Source organism: Rousettus aegyptiacus, unplaced genomic scaffold (assembly GCF_014176215.1).
Source record: "Rousettus aegyptiacus isolate mRouAeg1 unplaced genomic scaffold, mRouAeg1.p scaffold_m13_p_3, whole genome shotgun sequence".
Classification (NCBI taxonomy): Eukaryota; Metazoa; Chordata; class Mammalia; order Chiroptera; family Pteropodidae; genus Rousettus; species Rousettus aegyptiacus.
Window position 1 is genome coordinate 47769494 of NW_023416306.1, and position 12796 is coordinate 47782289.

At 39.5% G+C, this 12796-nt stretch overlaps 2 long non-coding RNA genes across 11 annotated transcripts in view; one reads left to right on the plus strand and one right to left on the minus strand.

Moving 5' to 3' along the window:
- LOC118614953 overlaps positions 1-12796 on the plus strand; it is a 145185-nt gene that overhangs the window by 114524 nt on the left and 17865 nt on the right. The window lies entirely within an intron of this gene.
- The window catches only part of LOC118614952, a 93312-nt gene that overhangs the window by 30806 nt on the left and 49710 nt on the right, over positions 1-12796 (minus strand). For all 9 annotated transcript variants that reach the window (XR_004956181.1, XR_004956179.1, XR_004956180.1 and 6 more), the window contains 2 exons: positions 12141-12305; positions 172-276 (listed from right to left, as the gene is read on the minus strand). This is a non-coding gene — a long non-coding RNA (uncharacterized LOC118614952). The remainder of the gene's footprint in view (positions 1-171; positions 277-12140; positions 12306-12796) is intronic.

Here is a 12796-nt window from a genome sequence, read left to right on the forward strand (position 1 = left end):
ATCTCTGGAGTGGGAGGAAGGGAAAGGGATTTAGGAGGAATCCACAAAGAAGGTCTGAAGGAACTTGTCAAAATTAGGATTGCCTATAACTCAATAGTATCACACAGAATTTTGTTATTATATTCTTATTTTTGTTGTTTGAAAACAATTTTATAAGTTACAAGTACTCACCTGAGACCAGATGGCTGACTGGGAGGTAGTCTGGAAGAAACCCAAGGCGGGATCCTGACTGAGTCCCAATCTAGTCGTCTTTCCACATGGCTCCCAGTTCATGAACTGTTTGCAAATAAAAGATTTGCATCATTTCAGTCCTAGTCTTAGTAATTTATTTTTACCTGAGAGATATTGTTCCCTAAAGTCCACCAAGGCAACATCTGCTCTGGCCAGAAATAGCACAAAGCACGCTTGCTTTGTCAGGCTGAACTGTTGCTTCACAGTTTGCTACTTGGCTCTGTTTTCCAACCTTGCTCACTCATTGCAACAAAATGCTGAACCACTGAAAGGTCATGAGGGAGGGAGGGAGGGAGGGAGGGAGAGAGAGAGCGGGAGAGAGATAGTTTATCTAAATATGCAAAAAGTATAATGGGAGGTGGAGGCAGAGGGTGAGAAGGGAGTCATCCTTGCATGAGGAAATAGATAAACTCACAGGAAGTGATTAAATTAAAGTCAGAACATTGCTAAGAAACCATAAAACAAACATGGAGTGTGCATTAGATGTGTATAATTTGGAATAGTAGCATTTTTTTAGCCTTTAAGCACAAATGCACAATCAAACAGCAGAGAGTTTATTACCATTTTCGTATCTATCTTATAACTAAAACAAACCCCCAAAATACTTTGGCAATGACAGGAGAACCTTAGGCAGAGAGATTTACTGAGCTATGGAAAAATTCAGGACAATGGTTTTCATCATTGGATCCTTTATACTTTTTGAGTTACATAAGAGGCTCTTCCTTTTCTTCTCTAAGCATAACTTACAGGTCAGCTTCAGCTTTTCAGGTGGGCAAGCCAAAATGCTCTGTTGTTGGAGAGAGTAACATTGACAGAAAAGGAAGATAACCATTATAATAGAGGGCCTGGGACAGATCATTCCCTGGAGTCAAACAGTAAACTGCATGCTATTTATCTTTTAGATACTTCTCACCCTGGAATGCCTACCCGTAATATGAACTAAGAACACTCATCTCTGTGACAGAATTCCTTCTGTTGTATCGAGACCAAATGTAGCAACAACGATTTATTGAGCACTTACTCTTCTAACCACTTTATCTCATTGGGTCTCAGCACCTTCTCAGGGAGGTACTCTTGCTAGAAAGGTTAAGTAAGATATATCAGGTCCTCCAGAAGAAATGGTAAAGCCAGGATTTGGACTTAACAAGTTGGTTCTAACAGGCTGGGCTTTACATGCCACACTGTGTTTGGAAGGCGGTATTTAAAATAAGTGGAGGTAGTTACTGAGATGACAGCATAAAGTTATGTTAGGACCACAGGGACTCTGCTTCAGATACAGGGGCTCTAAAAGGGAAGAATTCGCATACCAGTGAAAATTAAGGACGGTTCACTAAAAATCAAAATCCTTTTCTTAAAGCTCCTCGCACGCTAGAACATCCACTCCAGGGCTCCTGTGTGTCCTACCCTACCCTCATTTTAGAGCAAAAGTGAAGATGGACTTGAAAATTATATCAGATAAAAATCAGAAGCCTTAAGTGTGAGTTCAGTATTGCCACTAAATGAATTCATTTTCCTCATCTGTGAAATGAGAAAAAAATGAGGGTGAGGAGTCACACCAGATAGAGGCACAGAGAACTTTGTACACATTGTTGACACATGAGATTTTTTTTGTTCCATAAGTCAAAGCAGCACACTACAGCAAACATCTATGCAAGACCCATGTGGATCCCAAAGAGCCTTCCTTTGTAGTAGTATTGACCTTGGACAAGTCGTTTTTTCTCTCCTCTCCCCCCACAATCTGTAAGAGGAGGGGTATTAATCACCAAACTCTCTTCAAACTTTGAACTTTTGTAATTTCTTTTGTCCCAGATCTGGGAGAACTGAATTGGAGTTTCTAAATGGTAGTTTGGGTACTTCGGGGTCACCTTATTCTAAGCTAAACGATCATCGCATTCCTGGGATCCCACCAATCATACAGGACCCCAGAGGAAATCTAACAGCCCAGAGATATAATTACAGTGGTTCTAATTGCTCCCAAGTTCAAGTGTTAAAGAGAACTGGATTCTCTACCAAAGCAGATGGATATCTTGTTTAGCAGGCAACCTGTTCAAAGACGGGGTGGTGGCATTCTCACACTTGTGTTCTGGATAATGCCAAACACATGAGGAACTCAGCACAGGATGACCTTTGAGGGAGCTTCCAACCCTGTGACATTATGTGACTGCCTCACTGATAAGTACCACTTGAAAATGATGTCAGGTATGACCAGCTGGCAGTCTGGGAACCAGAGCCAGGGGCCCTACTGTCTTCTTGCCTCTCTGCGTTGGTCTTTCTACAGGGAGACATATCAAGTGTGACAACTGTAACGCAAGGAAGTAATTGGAGTATGGTCCCAAAGTAGCTGTGTGACAGCTGAATGCTCTGCCAGTCCCTCCAGAATACAGCCAGCCCTGTTCCAGGGGAAGCCAGCCCCTGAGGAGCCCAGGGATATGGCTGAGAATGATAGGTCTATTCTTAAAGGAAAGGGGAGAGTCGGTCATTCTGATCACAGTCAACTACATAGATGCTCCCCCGGCCACCTCATCCCCTGGGTTTTGACAGACAGAAGCAGATGATGGGAAAAGTCACTTATACAACATGTAGCCCCGTCAGCAGCCTTGAGATACATCATAATGCCCATGGCCAGAATGGTCAGCTACAATGAGATGAGCATGAGTGGACTGCTGAATCACTGAGTGGACACCTGTTAATGATTCATTCTGTGTCTCTTGCAAGCCATGCTCATTCCTGCCTGGGTCCTTTGCCCTGGCCATTCTCTCCCCAAATGCTTGGCCCTCAGATATCATAAGGCTGACTCTTTCTTGCAATTCAAATTTTATTTCAAATATCACTTTCTTAGGCCTTTCATGCATATACGCTCTCATGACTATCACATTCTATTTTGTATTTATACATATCTTCTCATTATCTGAAACAATTCTCTTCCTTTATTTTTCTTGTTTATTGTCTATTTTCCCTGTAGAATGTTAACTTAATGAGAACCGAAATCATCTGTCTTCTCTAATCTATTCCCAGCACATAAAAAAATATCCAGCATATAATAAAGGATCAATAAAAATTAGTGAAATTAATTCATTAATGAGTTGGTTAATCCTATCCAAGACAGTGTGTACTTGCATGAAGAGGGTTTCTCTGTGTTCTGCAGCAGTGATGAGATTTCAAAGCCCCTGGGTGGCTCTCATAGACGCTTTTGAATATCTCACCATTTCATAAGCCATCCCCATTCTCTCCCCCATTAAAGCTCTGAAACTCACTCTCTGATGCACAGGGAATGGCCTCTGACATCTATATATTATACTACATATTTTTTTCACTTAGGAATGAATTTGGTTGCAAGTAACAATAACAGTGACCTATCACAGTGCACTGAAATTTCAACAAGTCACCATTTTTCTCAGCTAAGAATAAATCAGAAGGTGTGCAATCCAGTGTCAGTGTGGCAGCTCAACCACAGAGGGATGGACCTTGGCTCTTTCTCCTTTTCATCTTCTGTTCCGAGCACACAACATGCACCTGGTGCTTGTCACATCATGGTCACTAGATGGCTGCTGCACTACCAGGCATCACGTCTGACTGTCAGAGAAGAAGGGAAAAGCGAAGGGAGAAAGAGCCATACCACATAAATCTGTTCCTTTTTATTGGGAAAACATAAGCTTTCCCAGAATCCATATCCGGCTACCTTTTCTCCTGCATTTGTACTGGTTCACATGGCCACCCCTACACTAATTACTGACATAGGGAAATGAGATTATTATGACTTGTTGAGACTGCAACAATTCATCCTCTGAGGCTGGAGAAAGGACTTATTTTCCTTGGGATCAAGGTATTGTCACACTCTCCTCAACAAACAGATACGTCAAAACTAAATGGACTAGAGTAGACATTTGACCTCAAATTAGAGCTGAGACTTACAAACACTGGGAGTTAAAGGCAGATAGATCCCTTGAGCTGTTAACTTTTAAACTTTAAGATTTGGTTGTGCAAATAGTTTAAATTCTATCATATGCTCAGATTTCTTCACAATATATTTTCCTTTTTCTTAAGCTAGCTCCAAGATAGATCCTATTATTTAAAACAGAAGGGTCTTTGATATTAAGGAGCATCTAATTACTGATATTCTACATGGCTGGTAAGGCTGTGCTGCATGGGTGCCGTAGGGTGTCAGACAACCCATTCACACCTCCCTAAGGAATGATCCTTTGTACCAAACACTGCTCCTCCTGAGGTAACCCAAACACTTAGACATTATGTCATCAGCCTGACAACTTCCTTCTCTTCACCTTCAGACAGTTTTGCTCAGGTCCCAATTGTTCAGAGAGGCCTGTGGGGTACTAAAGGGCAGTTGTGCAATGACACCCGCACTAACTAGCGGAGGAATGGAAGTGCTGAGATGTCACATTGTACATCTATGACAAAGGCCAAAAACGTATTGTGCCTTCTAACTATTAGCCTCTAGTATTTTTTTTTTTCTTTTTTAAGCCACCTGATTATTCAGGACACACACATACGCTGTTATCTACACTCCTCCAATTAAAAAAGATCCTAATCCATGAAAATCCTGGCCATCCCAGCCTAGTATTCCATCCTTGCTAATAGCCACAGGGAATATTTTGTGGGCGATAAGGATTGTCACTCAAGTGTTCTATAGGGATATCTCAGCAGATCTCTTGCTCTGTCATCTATGAACTTGATCTACATCCTTTTTCAATGTATATATCTCTTCAACTTATGCATACTTTTTGTTTTTCAAAATGTTTTACATGAACAAATGATTCCATGATTATGTGACTTTAGAACACCTGGTTAAAGAAAGTTACATGGCTTCTTCATGGCCAAAAAAATTGAAAATCCTTTAATATTCTAATATGCATAATGAATATCTAAGAGAGGGATTTAGTATGTGGCATCTTCCAAATTCATTTAACCACAAATATTTTACCTTGGTGTATACTGAAAGTCTGGTGATTGGAGAGAGAGATGCTTTGCAAGGCACTGCTGGGGGGAAGGGTGCAGGGGTAAATTCTATAAACTACAACCTCTTTTAAGCACCAAGAGGCATATTTTGTGACCTGGTGAAGTAGGCAATGTCCAAACTCATGTGTGCTCCTTAGTCCACTGCTCCTGAGTTCTATATCACTGCCGCTGTCCTGGGTGAAAAGCACATTGCTCTAGGAGGGAGTGCACTTGTGTTCTTGAGCTGATCATGTTATTTCTCTGATCATCGGGTTTCCTTCCCTCAAAATGAGCATGTTAGGCATCTGAGAATAAGGACAATGAGCTCATTACTGAGGAGTTCAACGAACTGTTATTTTTCTTCTGTTCCAACCTTAATCAAAGCAATTTTCATTAAGACAAGGGTGAGCAGGCCACACTGACCTCAGTGACATGATATATGAAAACTTATTTGTCTTGTTTAGATCCACCTCTTTTAAAGAACCACCTGGTATGACAAAAATATCCTGCCTACCAATGTACAAACATTTCTCTCAGCTATCTGGCACCAATTCGACTGCTTCGTAACCTTTATATGCTTTAAACAGCCCTTCACTGACAAAATGACTTTAGAAGAATTAAATGCCAAAATTGGCAATGATTTTGCCAAAGCTTTATCCATAGAATATCTGTAAGTAAACCTTGCTTCCTTGGAAGCCTTTTTTCCCCCAGGGACAGAGAGATCCAAGTCAGAGAGAAAAATAACTGGAAAAACTCATTTATCATCACAATGCAATAACGAACAGCAACTTATGGACCAAGCCTAAGACAACTTCATCTCTAACTTTAATGGTTTAACACTATCAACCATTTAATAATCAAAACTTCATTATTTATCTTTATCTTCAAGATGAACATTTTTAGGCTATATATTAATAAGGCTCCTTATTCCCCTAAGTTTGCTTCGACTTTATGTTCTCCTAAGTTAAATTACTTGAAATGTTCTGAGACATCTGAGGTTCTAACCACACACCTATATCCTATCTCTGTGAAAAAGGAAATGCTTTTCTCTGCAGCAATAGGAACAAGAATATTAAAAGGCATATGGAAAGGAAAGTAACAAGGGCATGGGCAGACCAAAATTCTGTTATGAATTTAATCATGTCCCCCCGCCCCCAAATTCATATTTTGAAGTCCTAACCCCCAGTGCCTTAGAATGAGACTATTTGGAGATAGGGTCTTTATGGAGGCAATTAAGTTAAAATGAGGTCATTAGGATGGGCCCTAATCCAATATGACTGCTATTTTTAGAGATATTTGGACACACATAGTGGGAAGATGATATAAATAGACACAGAGAGAAGACGGCCATTTATAAGCCAATGAGAGAGGCCTAGAACAGATTCTTCCCTCACAGCCCTCAGAAAGAACCAAGCCTGTCAAAACCTTGCCTTTGAACTTCTAGACTCCAAAACTGGGAGACAATAAATTTCTGATGTTTAAAGCCGCTCAGTTTGTGGTACTTTGTTATGGCAGCCCTGACAAACGAATACAGTTGTGTTCTTGGATAAGTCTTCTATTATCTCTGGGTCTCATTTCTTCATCTATAGTATTAGGCGGGTAAATGACCTTTGAAATTGCTTTTATCTTTAAAGGTTAATGATCAAAGATTAAGATACCCTCTCACAAATTCTCCTGAAATGTAAACATATACCATCTTCTGAGAAAAGTTTTCCCTCTTAACTGCAGATCAATGGATTAGAAACCATCTTTGATCATTCTGTCCGGCCCTTCTAATTTATATTTCAGTAATGAAGCAAAATAAGGAAGAAAGGAGGCCCAAATAACCTTCTATGAAAGGCCACAAACTTATAAGTTTATATCTTTTTATGAGAAATTCATCATTTAGCAAAATTGGCTTATAATAGATTCTAAGAGAAGTGCTAGGGTGGGTTCAGATGAAAAGATCAATTACAAATGTAAGCTTCATGACATGGCTCCCCATAACAGAACCTCTGTACAGTAAATAAAACTACATGCTTTGTGCTCACATGTTTCAGACAGCTATTGAACTTCTGAAGGCTACTACTCTGTCCTACTTCAACAATAAAATAGTTAATAACAATGACTTTAGGCAACATTTATTGACTTCTCATCAGCTTGTATCATCTTGGTATAAATTTCAGGTTATTACTGCATCTTCAAAGCCTGGAATATAGTATTAATGCCAGAATCCTAATGGGTGATGAGCATTTTGGCAACCAAAATTGTAGTTCTAAATGCTGTAAAACAAAACTGATGGTCTAGCTCCCTTTCTCTTTACTTCATTGAATGTATGCTCTCCTGCCAAAGGAAATACAAAGATAAGTATTCCATTCTGTGAGATGATTTTATCATTGCTAAGAAGCAGTGATAGGGAGACCTTAAACAGCAGCTAATGGTTGAGAGCGAAAGCTCTCATAAGGGTCAGCCTCTAAGACCAGGGTGAACAGAGCTGGAGAGGCAACTGGATGATATAAAGCAAAGTGCTAAACATCCCAACAAACTCATTGAGATATTTGTAAATTTTATAAGAGCAGAAACACGTCTGCTCTTGTTCATCATTTTATTTGCAGATGTCATTCCAATACAATCAACTTTCTAATTCTCCAACACCAAACTGGGTGTTCAGTAGTTCCGTGTGACATTAACTACCCAGAGTTGACACAGACCCCACAAGTTAAGGGCTTAGTTTCACGTTAGACACCAACCACAAATGGGCTCCCTAGGGGAACTGCACTTCTGCCCAAGTGACAACAAATCTGGAGGTTTCTGCAACACCAACTCAGATTTAGTAATTCACTATTGTGACCAGAGCTCAGACAAGCTCTCTACTTTCCATTACAGTTTTTATTAAAAGGATACAAGTTCGGAACAGCCAAAGGGAACAGATGGATAGCACAAGCTATGGGGGGTAGAAGGGCACAGAGCCCCCCTCCAAGCATGTCAATGTGTTCACCAACATAAAAGCTCCCTTAGACTCATTGTTTGAGTTTTTATGGCAGTTTCATTACACTGGTATGATTTATAATTCATTGGCCACTGGTGATGAAGCTTAATCTCTAGACCTTCTCTTCTCCCCAGAGGTTGGCGGTGGGGCTGATATTTCTAACCTTCTAATCACATGGTTGGTTTCTCTGGTGACCAGTACCCATCCTGAAACTAAGAGCCCTCCATCTTTAGTCACCTCATGAGAATACTAAAGACACTGCTATGACTCTTGAAATTTCAAGGTTATAGAAGCTCTGTGCCAGGAACTGGGACAAAGACCTAATATATATATATAATATATATAATATTATATATATAAAAACATATACTATATATAAAATATAAAATATATATAATATATAAAATATATATTATATATAAAATATATGTTACATATAATATATATTAAATATATAATATATTATATATATAAAAATATATACTATATATAAAATATATAGTATATATAAAATATATATTTTATATATATATAATATATATATTAGGTCTTTGTCCCAGTTCCTGGCACAGAGTTTCTATAACCTTGGAATTTATATATATATATATAAATTTATATTTAAATATATTATATATTAATTATATATTATATATATTATGTGTGTATGTATATATTATCATGCCACACCAGCACACTGTAGCACAGTGTCTGAGGACAACAGCCTCTTATCATTTGCTAATGAATGGTACAGTCCCGTGTGCCATTCTAGAGTTCTTTCTCCTTCTTTCTCTCTTCCTTTTGAAAGAAAATGAATTTTTTAAGCCAAAACTATTCATGGCTTTAAGATTCTTCCTCCTCTCTAGCTGGATAAAGGATAATCTAGAGAAGACAACCCCTAACTGGCTTCCAGAATCTCAGAGCATTTTATACCTCTGACATCACAAGCACAGGAAGATTCAAAGGAGAAACATTCACAAAGATTTTTTAGAGATGGAATTTAAACTATTGATTTACAGTCTGCTCTAGCGCCTCAGTTTCATCCCTTCGTTTCACCTGTGCAAACAACAGATTCTGCTGCTCTGAACAGGAGGAAGCTAGGATTGGACGTTTGCTGGGAATGGTGGGATATTTCTGCTTCTGCAATACATTGTACAACATGTCATCAAAAAAACTTTATATTCTGGATAGCTCCTCAATAATATGAGTCCTACTTTATTTTTTTTAAAATCTCGAGTAATCAGCATTTTACATATCATAGGGAAAACTGAATTTCTAACAAGAGAAAATTTGAAACCAGGGTTGTAGAAAATGCAGAAGATAGTAGGCCTATTCTAAATCCATTAACAGAAAAAACAAACATGAAACACAAACAGAAGTCCATTCAGGGCTAACGCACCTTGAAAATATGGTATAAAATTCCAGTTTAGAGGAGGGCTGGGGGAAGACTGTTACATTTTTCTATCTGGCAGCAGAGCGATAGCTATCAAGCTGATGAACTGTTAGGCTTCTCTATAGGACAAAAACTTCTAATAGTAACAAAAAGGAGCCAAGCTCTAAGATCAGACTCTGAACTTTCAAACTGAAGTTATCCAAGGGCTTCATCAGGTCCTGCTCACATACCGTAGGCCCACATTTCTGTGCAAGTGGGGCACCCTTAAACCTGAGCGGGACATACCGGGAGCTCCTGAATTTCCTCTGTTTGGCCAGTGCATCCTCTGTGCATGTGGCACCTCCTTTGATCAGAAGCACATATTATTTCAGGCGGTGTGCAGAAAATGCACCCAAGAGCAGATTGTGATCACTTGCAAATGTTTGCTAGAGACACCTGATCTGGGAAAGAAATGCCTAAGGCAGTTGTTCTAAGCCCAGTAGATCATTCTAAATGACCTAGGGGGAGGAGAATATGGGAACAACCAGTGGGTCATTTGAAAGAGATAGTGAGGGAGAATGAGTAGATATCTGGGCCCACCTGAGGTGTACAGAATCTTATCCAGACGTGGGGCCCAGGTGTCTTTTTAAGCTGCACATCCTCCCCCATCATACTAATTTTCGTTTTCATATTTCTAAACAAGAGTCACCTAGATTGGGTACAATGGAATGACATGGGGAGTTTTTTCAAAATATACACATGCAAGACCTTCGCTACCCTCTCCCCGACCCCCATTCCACCATTCTGACAAACATTACGCAGTAGTGACCTATGTATTTTATAAGAGCTCCTCCGGTCACTCAGATCCACCTTGCCTCCCTTTATCCTGCCTCATCCTCAGCTGAGATACTCTAAATGCTAGTTTTCTATTATACTCAGTTACTAGAAAGAAATATATTTGGGTCACATATCTGAATTCCCTGGCATACCTTAATGGAATTAATATTTAAAAATACACACTTGACTTACATCATAAATGCCTTATAGAGGTTATCCATTTGAATTTTACATCATTACATCTTCCGGAAAATCAATTTCAATCATCTGATACATTACCCAACATCTATTATATAAACCCTTTGCAAAACTCCATGTCTGACAAGAGATGGTTCCCCCCACCCCCAAGCAGAACATGTCTGTGTCTTTTTAACAGACAATGATAATGAGATAATGCAAAGCATTTGCCCTGGTGCCTCAGCTGCTAAGAAACAAGCTATTTTTAGCAATAATAGCATACTGGTGAGGATCCTTAGAAATGGTTTGTGAGAGTACTATGTAATAGAACTTTCTGTGAGGATAGAAATATTCTATATCTACACTCTCCAATTGGGTACCCAGTAGGCACGTGTGGCTAGTGAGCCTTTTAAATGTGACTAGTGTGACTGAAGAATGAATTTTAGATTTTACTTATTTTCAACTAATTTAAAGAGCTTCTCGGGGTTATATTGAACACCATGGTTGTAAGGCCACTTTTTACACTTAAACTTATAGTTGATACATACACATAAGTAAGACAGTACAAAATTTTTATAGTAGTTCCAACTGAGGTGCAAATGCTATGTTTAAATTTTAAGAGTTTCATGAGCTTTTAGTAATGTTATTTGAAAGGACTTGTGCATATCGGGGGTTGACTGTAGAAACTCGGCTGCTCTCAATAAAGAGAAGGCTCAGGTGATCTCTCCAGAGCAGCCTGATTTAACTAGATGTGCTCTCTGGCCTGGGCTGTTAGAATTGCTGAAACCTGATGGCAGAATGTCTGACCTTCCTCTGAACTGTGCTACCATACCCTGCCTGAATGACACCTCTCTTGTTCCAACCCCATCTAGGAAGGGCCAGAGGTGGCTTGAATGCCTTGTTAATTCACACCTGGAGAGTGTGTTCACTTTTAAACAAAGAACTCAATGGGTCTGCAGGGTTTCTCAACCTACTGAAATTTTGGGCTCTATGATTCTGTGTTGAGGAGGACTATCCTGTGGACTGGGGAATGTTTAACAGCATCCCTGGCTTCTACCCATTAAAAATATCCACTTGACTTAGGTCGGATGCTAGCAGCATCCCCCAACCCTCTCACTAGTGCCAATCAAATATTTCTCCAGACATTGTCAAATATCACCGGGGGTGGGGTGGGGGTGGGGGTGGGGGATCACCATAGCTGAGATCCACTGATGTGAACAGTAAGTTCTTGGACTACAGCCTCCTTGAAAAAAGAGACCTTAGCGTTCACTTTATTTTTTTAAATCTCTAATACTTGGCAGATGACTGGCGTGATAGACACTCAGTTAAGCATTGCTTGGACGAATAAAAGGCCACCCTTATTTTTTAACGTTTTAAATTTCCCTCTCAGTGTCCAGCAAAGTGTAAGACTCAATCAACAAATATTTTCTGGTTGGTTACTGTTCTTATAAGTTTTTTAAAAAGCAGGAATACTACTAATAACTATTTCTGAGGAAGCAAAATGATGGGGAAAATATATATTTTTTTCATTCCTTAATGTGCATGAAACAATTTCCTGTCCTGTGAGAGTTTTTAGACAATGTAAGTCTAAAAATATAGCCTTACCGGTTCCGATTTAAGTAACACAATTGTCTGTGTGTGAGGAAGCAGGGTTCCATCGCCTCTCGGCCTTTGTCTCTTCACCGAAGTTCACTTGGGTGCTGGGGTCAGTGGGAGCTGGTCACCTCCAGCACCAGATACGCTCCCCAGGAATCCCTGCTGCCAGCTTCCCTGCAGGAGAAAAATAGATGGCTGGGTTCAGTTCACAGTTTCTGAACCTTTAAGCTGCAATTACCAGCAGGTGATGCTTTTATCTCATTTGTCACAATCAAACCCCATAGAACAAGCCTAATTAAAGCCAAACCATTGCACCTAAAACTCAGGAGATGTTTTACCTCCAAGTACACATGGCCTAGCACTGCAGACAGAAATTAAAGGCATTCCCACCATGCACAGATTTAAAGCAACGATACATTTAGCACAGTCTGCCCTTCACTGTCTATTTACCTAAACTATTTATGGTATTTTGAGCTTCTTGGACAAAATTTCTTATTCAATGGGAACTATCACTCTCTAAATTCCGTATCGCTGGTTATACATTTAAAGAATTGCTGTATTCAAACAATTAAGATCATGAAGTCCCTATTTCTCCAGGGACAAGGTCAGAACATTTATCATAATTAAATAAGAAGAAGAAAGAGCAGCTTGTTTGCAAAAACCAT